This window comes from Cryptomeria japonica, chromosome 6 (assembly GCF_030272615.1).
Source record: "Cryptomeria japonica chromosome 6, Sugi_1.0, whole genome shotgun sequence".
In the NCBI taxonomy this organism is placed as follows: domain Eukaryota; kingdom Viridiplantae; phylum Streptophyta; class Pinopsida; order Cupressales; family Cupressaceae; genus Cryptomeria; species Cryptomeria japonica.
In genome coordinates this window covers 297,696,777-297,703,443 of record NC_081410.1, presented here as the reverse complement: position 1 = coordinate 297,703,443, position 6,667 = coordinate 297,696,777, and positions in this window count along the sequence as shown.

The following is a 6,667-nucleotide window of genomic DNA, read 5'->3' as shown; positions in this document are numbered from 1 at the left end:
AAGGAAAGGCAAGCATTTTTGAAAAAATAGAGCAATAAAACCATCAAGTCCATGGGCCTTATCAAGTGCCATTGAAAAAATAACCTCCTTTACTTCTTGAATAGAAAAAGGAGCCATTAACATTACATTATCTTCATTAGATATTAGTCTAGGAATAGCAGAAGCAAAGCTATCATTAAAGACAGATGCCTCCTCAGATAGCAAGGATGTAAAAAATTGGACAGCCTTAGCAGCAATATCCTTTCCCTCCGTAAGAACAACTCCATCAAGATTTTGGATACAGGAGATCCTATTGTGTTGCCTTTTTAATTTAGCTAAAGAATGGAAGAATTTAGTATTCTTGTCTCCATCACTCAACCATAAATCCCTAGATTTCAGTCACCAATAGATTTCTTCCCTAGAGAGAACCTCCTCAAGCTGAGAATTTAACATTTTATGTTTCTCAAAAGTAGGAGAATCCATCCCACAATTCATAACCATATCATTAAGAACTTCGAGTTCTTCCTGAATCCTAATCTTTTTAGAAAAAATATTTTTAAAATGCAACACATTCCATTTCTTAATCTCTTGTTTCAGAAAAGTAAGTTTCTTTACAAACCAAAACATTCTAGTTCCATAAATGAAGGGAGTCGAGGTCCACCAAGATTGTAAAAGCATGAAAAAAGATGGATCTTGAAACCACATTGGCTTGAATTTAAAAGAAGAACGCCCAAGAGCTCTATCATCCAAAATAGACAACATAACTAGAAAGCGATCAAAGCCAGTATTAGGAAAAACCATAGCAACAACATCCACATTAGAGGAAATCCAATTGATAGAAACCAAAAAATGATCAAGCCTTTCTGCAATCTGCGAAAAGTATTTTCGCCTATTTGTCCAGGTAAAAGGACCATTCAAGGTTTTACAATCCATCGAGTCATTATTCTGAAAAAAAAGCAGAAAAATCCTCCAAAATACGCTTGTTAGGAAAACTACCCCCAAATTTCTCATCATCAAAGGAAATGGCATTAAAATCCCCTCCAAAAACCACAAATTGACCTTGCAGGGGAGAAAATGTAACAAATAAAGATTCCCAAAGAGCTTTCTTTCCCCCCATTGTCATTGGACCATAAACATTGAATAACCAAAATTTAAAATTCAAAACATGACTCTTTACCAAGGCCAACATCCAAAAGGAAGCAGAAATAACCAATTTTAACTCAGTAGATACATCATTCCAAAGAAAATCCAAACCCCCAAATGCCCCCGAAGAAGGGGAGACACAAAAATTCCACAACTTCCATTTAGAAAACAAAAAATCAACACATTGACAACTTAATTTAGTCTCTTGCAATAGTAACACATCACACTTCATTAAGTCCAACTGCGACTTAGTGAGGTGTCTTTTGTTAGGGGCGTTTAAGCCCCTAACATTCCAAGACACGATCTTCATTTCTCTTGAGGGGAGATAATTCCTCCCCTCTTCTCAATTGCAATATCAAAACCCTCCAACTCAACCTCCAATGAAGCCTTTGAACTAAATTTGGAGGCAACAAACCAAGTAAACAGAGGACTAAATTTTGTTTTCCTCTTAACTGATCCTGAATTCAGACTCAAAGCATAGACTCAATACTAGCATCAATCTCTAACTTCGTATAGAACGCCTTCAACATCCTACCTCGCTTAGCAAGAGAAGGAGAAAGAGAGGAAGGGGATAATGGGAACTAAACCAAAGGTTTATTAATTGCAAGATTAAACCCCACATTCCCAATCATACACAAGGCATTATCACCCTCGTGAACTTTGTCTAATGAAAGAATGTCAAAAGGATTACAAATCAGGGAGATAACCAAAGAGGAATTCAAATTGACCAAATCCTGGTCAATCACTTCCACAAATTTTTCAGTGACATCCAAATTCAAGGTAATGTTATGATCAAAAACTAATTTTGAACTTTAGAAATTAAGCCCTCATTAGAAAGGAAATAATCCATTCCATTGATGAAAGGACGATCATCTTTCTGAGAAAAATTAGAGTTCATGAGCAGCCCTTCCTTAATAAGAGAAGGAGACCCTAAATCCCTCCTACTATCCCCATTCTTCTCTCCTACTAAAGGACAAATTTCATTGTCAACAAGAGTCAGTCCTTGTAAAGTAGGTGATTTCGACAGACCCCCATTATCAACATTAGTATATGGAGTTTCCAGATTTGAATTGAACAATTTAGAAGGCCGAGACACCTTATCTCCAAAAGACAAACCCTTGAGGGAAGCAAATAGAATAGAATCCATAACCACAGAAGCCCTAAAAAACCAAGCAGAGTCGTGAACAATACTCTACCGCCAAATACCATCAACAGACTTCAAGTTACAATTGCAAGGGACCACTAAAGGATGAAGAAAGCAACACACAAATCTTGACCCTAAAAACCCCACCTTCAAAAACTAAATGCAAATGAATAAATTTCCCGAATGAATCCCCAATTTTTTGCAAGATATCTAGATCCAAAAACTCATAGGGAAGACCAGGCAAGGAGAACCAAGTGGGAATACATTATACAATATCTTGTGATGCAGAAAAAAAAGGTTTCCAATTTTCCACAAACATTAAATTACGACCAAGCCACAAGTATGGTTTTTCCAAAGCCTGTTGTTTAGCCTCCACAGAATCAAAAATAAAAATGAAGGAATTCACATAAAGAACTTGAAAGTAAAGCATTCCATACCAGAGAGAGTGAATTTTATGATGGAGCTTGGAAAGTAAAATATTATCACCCCAAACCTAGATTAGAACTGCCAAGGAGTGCAAATCCCTAGCTTTCTTATCAAACGGAGCTTCAACCGCTGAAATGCAAGGAATTGGTAACCAAACTTTCTCTATCGAAGGCTCTTTATCTAAGGGCTTATCCATGTTCAAACCAAAAGGTAATACAACATTTGGCTGTGCCATCCCTACGAAATTCCCCTTCACACCCTTCTGAGGGTTATTTTTACTCCTAGGGTTTTTTCTAGACCCCCCAAATCCTTGGGACTTCGTGCGGCAAAATTCTTCTAAGGACCGAAAAACCCATTGAAATAAGTCGATCTCAGTCTTCCAGAATGCCCTTGACACCACTCAATTTTATCCTAAGAAAGCACATCAACCCATTTACCATTCTAAAAAACCCACTATGGAGTGTGATCAATTCGAAAGCCAAAAGGATCTGGAGGAGGAAGGGGATCGCCAAGGGCATCCTCTCCCCAACTTAGCTTGCACCCCAAAACTCTAGCATGCACAATTTTGCCCATTTCGCCCCCTAAAAGCTACCAAAAGTACAAAATATTATTAACATGTCTAGGTTTCATTAATGAGTATTCTATCCATTACATTAAATCTAATATTCAAATAAAGCATATACATTTAACATTTAACTTCCATTCATACATTTGTTTTGCAACATAAGATAGAAATACATTACATTCCTCTAAATCACTAAGTCTCAAAAGATCAAATAATGTTTACATTACAATTTACATCTTGCCATGAAGGCATACATATCAAAAATTACAACTGACCATATAAGGTCCATGATATACAAAGAATGATCCAAAATAACAAATAGGATCCAACTGAATAACAATACGCTTGAATCCAAGCGCAACTCAAACATCTGTGAAGCCAACTCCTGCAAGAAGGAACAAACACACCCAGTGGAAAGTGGCACTACTAACTGACCATGTGGCTCAAAAATAACCACCCCACCATGCTAGGAGATAGAAATAAGACCCAGTAGCACCCTTCAAGGTATGCACACACATGGTCAAAAACACAACATTAGAAAAACTCACATGAAGCATAAACTCATAGAACATGACTCCACAACAAAAATCAAGTGATACCAACAAGGCTACACACTAGTGACCATAAGGGAAGAGTATCATCACATAGCTTGGTATGGTTATCCTGGCAGGCCTTCATAGATCCTGACCCCCATCCTGGGTTATCCTGGTAACTCTCCTGAACCTCCGACCCCTTCCAAGTCTCATGTCAAAACAATCCTTTCATGAGGACAAGGTTGTTGGTTTGTCATCCAGGCCTTCTCATTGCATCTTAAGTCTATACTAACACTCAACCATGAGCGAGGTATAATTATCTTACTTAATATTTCATCTACCCAACCCCCTAATGTATTAATAGGTTATCACTTACTTATACAACTTTTGAGGCGTTATCTTGCTAACCTCTTTGGGAGCGGCCCCCACTCAAAAGTCACTATCCCTTATGACACTAAACAAAAATGACCCAACGAACTCCAAAACCAAGGTACCAAAATGAAGTTACACAGTAGAGTTTAAGATAATAGAAAACACTTGGCCATACAAGCCCTTGCATGTAGGTTAAACCAACTGACAAAACTCAGTCAAGTGACATGACTGACCAACGAAAAACACCACATGAAAACATCTAATTTCATTAAACCAAGGACTTGCAGTTTCCAAATTAAATGTGAATATAGTCAGATTAAAACAACCACCTTCACTAATCTAGAATAACAATTCTTTTCTCTTTCATTTAAACACAAATTTGACCAAGGTCTTCTAACTTCTCTCAGTTTCAAAATAAGCCATTTAATAATATCACCATTTCACTACAAATCCAAAAGCCACAAATACATTTATATAATTATACACACACACACACAGATATATATTAATATAAATTAAATCATTTATATATTAAATCTAACATTTACTTTTTTCCAAAATAAAACACCCCCACCCATGGGTACGTGGTGACCTGACCCACCACGACACCCCCCAATTAATTTTTTTTTATATTTTAAAAAAAAAATTAATAATATTTTTTTCTTTAAAACCCAGTTCAGCTTAAAATATGAACTAATAAAAAAAATTTACAGTAATAATAAAACTCAAACACAATTTTTCCAGCAACTGAAACAAAACCAATATGTAATTTTTTTTACCAGTAATTTCTAAAAACCAAACCCTCGTAATAATCCATATCCAAATTTTTGAAAACAATAGGGGTTTTAAAATACTAACAGGGTATATGATTGTTATTTTTTGTTTTCAATTTCATTCAACAAACAGTAATTTCTTATTTCCCCAATTTTCCTAGGTTTGCCCCAAAATTAAAAAAATTGGCAGCATAACCCCCTAAAAATCAACAATGGGAAATTAACATACACTAATTTAAACTCCTTGCAAACTCAACTCAAAACCCAATAGAGAGCTGATCTAAAACCAAAATTTTACCCAACTAAAACAAATCAATGCACCAACCTGTTAAGCTTTCCAGGCAAACAAAGTTGAAGGAGAGCGGGCCTCAAAACACCAGACAAATTCTTCAAGCAACAATCTCTAGCTCAAAACCATACATAGAGGTTTCCCAAAATATTTTTTTTCTAGGATGCATAATAATGAATGTTTTTGGAAAATATTTCATATATAAAGAATTTTCTTCCCCAAAAATATCTATTAGGTCAAGTTTTAAACTTTTTAAAATAAAATTGGAAATTTCAATTTATTTTCAAAAGAAAGCATTTTTATTTAAATTTTCAAATTAAAATCATTTCCCTTTTTCCTCAAATATGAAAATCAATTAACCCTTAATTATACATAAAAATTAAACAACTTTATTTATTTATTTTTTTAATCAATTAAAAACACATAATATATCATTTCACTATTTAACTCAACAATTCATTTTTTTAAACTATTCAAATAAAGCAATTGATTGATCTATTAAAATATTTAAATTCACTAAATCATTCATTTCAAATTAATTTAAAAAAATGCATAACACGCAATAAGGTAAAACAGAAACACGACCCACATACCAACAAAAAGGATGGTTGACCGACGACTGACACTGCTCAATGACAAGCAAGGCTAAGGGTAAAACTCAAGACCTTAAGACTATCTCCTCCACTTCCATCGGATTATTTAGGTACGCTCAGATCTGTGTGACTAGGTGAAGTCAGTACCTTGTACCTACAAATTCCACATCACCAATTCACGCATACATGTATATATTCAAACACAATAGACACACCAATGAAGGAGAATTGTGATGTTCCCTGTCTCACCAAAGTGAGTGAAGAAAAATCATCTCCTCGCACCCCATACTCTTAAAAACATGATAACATGTACATAATGCATCTCACACATAAAAAAATGTGTTAGTCCATGATCAGTAATCCAATAGAATATTTAACCATCAATAAGGGAATATTGTATGAACATACACTGAAACTCAAATTAAAGTATAACACATCATAGCATAATATCTGATTAAAATATCACCATATAATGTATCCACTAATATCCACTGAAAAGTCAACTATAGTCAAAACAAGTATCTAAAAAGTCTGATCGAGGGAGGGGTACTACATCCTCCCTCCCAAAACTAGGCTTACTCCTAGAAGCCTAAAACAGATAAGGGTATAGCTCTCTCATCTTTGCTGCATCCTCCCATGTAGTCGAGGTCTCATCATTTGGGTCCCATAGGACCCTTACCTGATTGATGGTATGACCCTTGAGGTTCAAACCCCGATGTTGTAAAATGTGCACAGGATCCATGGAAAGTTGTCCATCCTCGACCTACAATGTGTTCCAATCAAGAACATGGGTCACATCAGGATGATAAGGTCTAAGAACATAAACATGAAAAACATTGTGGATGCAGGA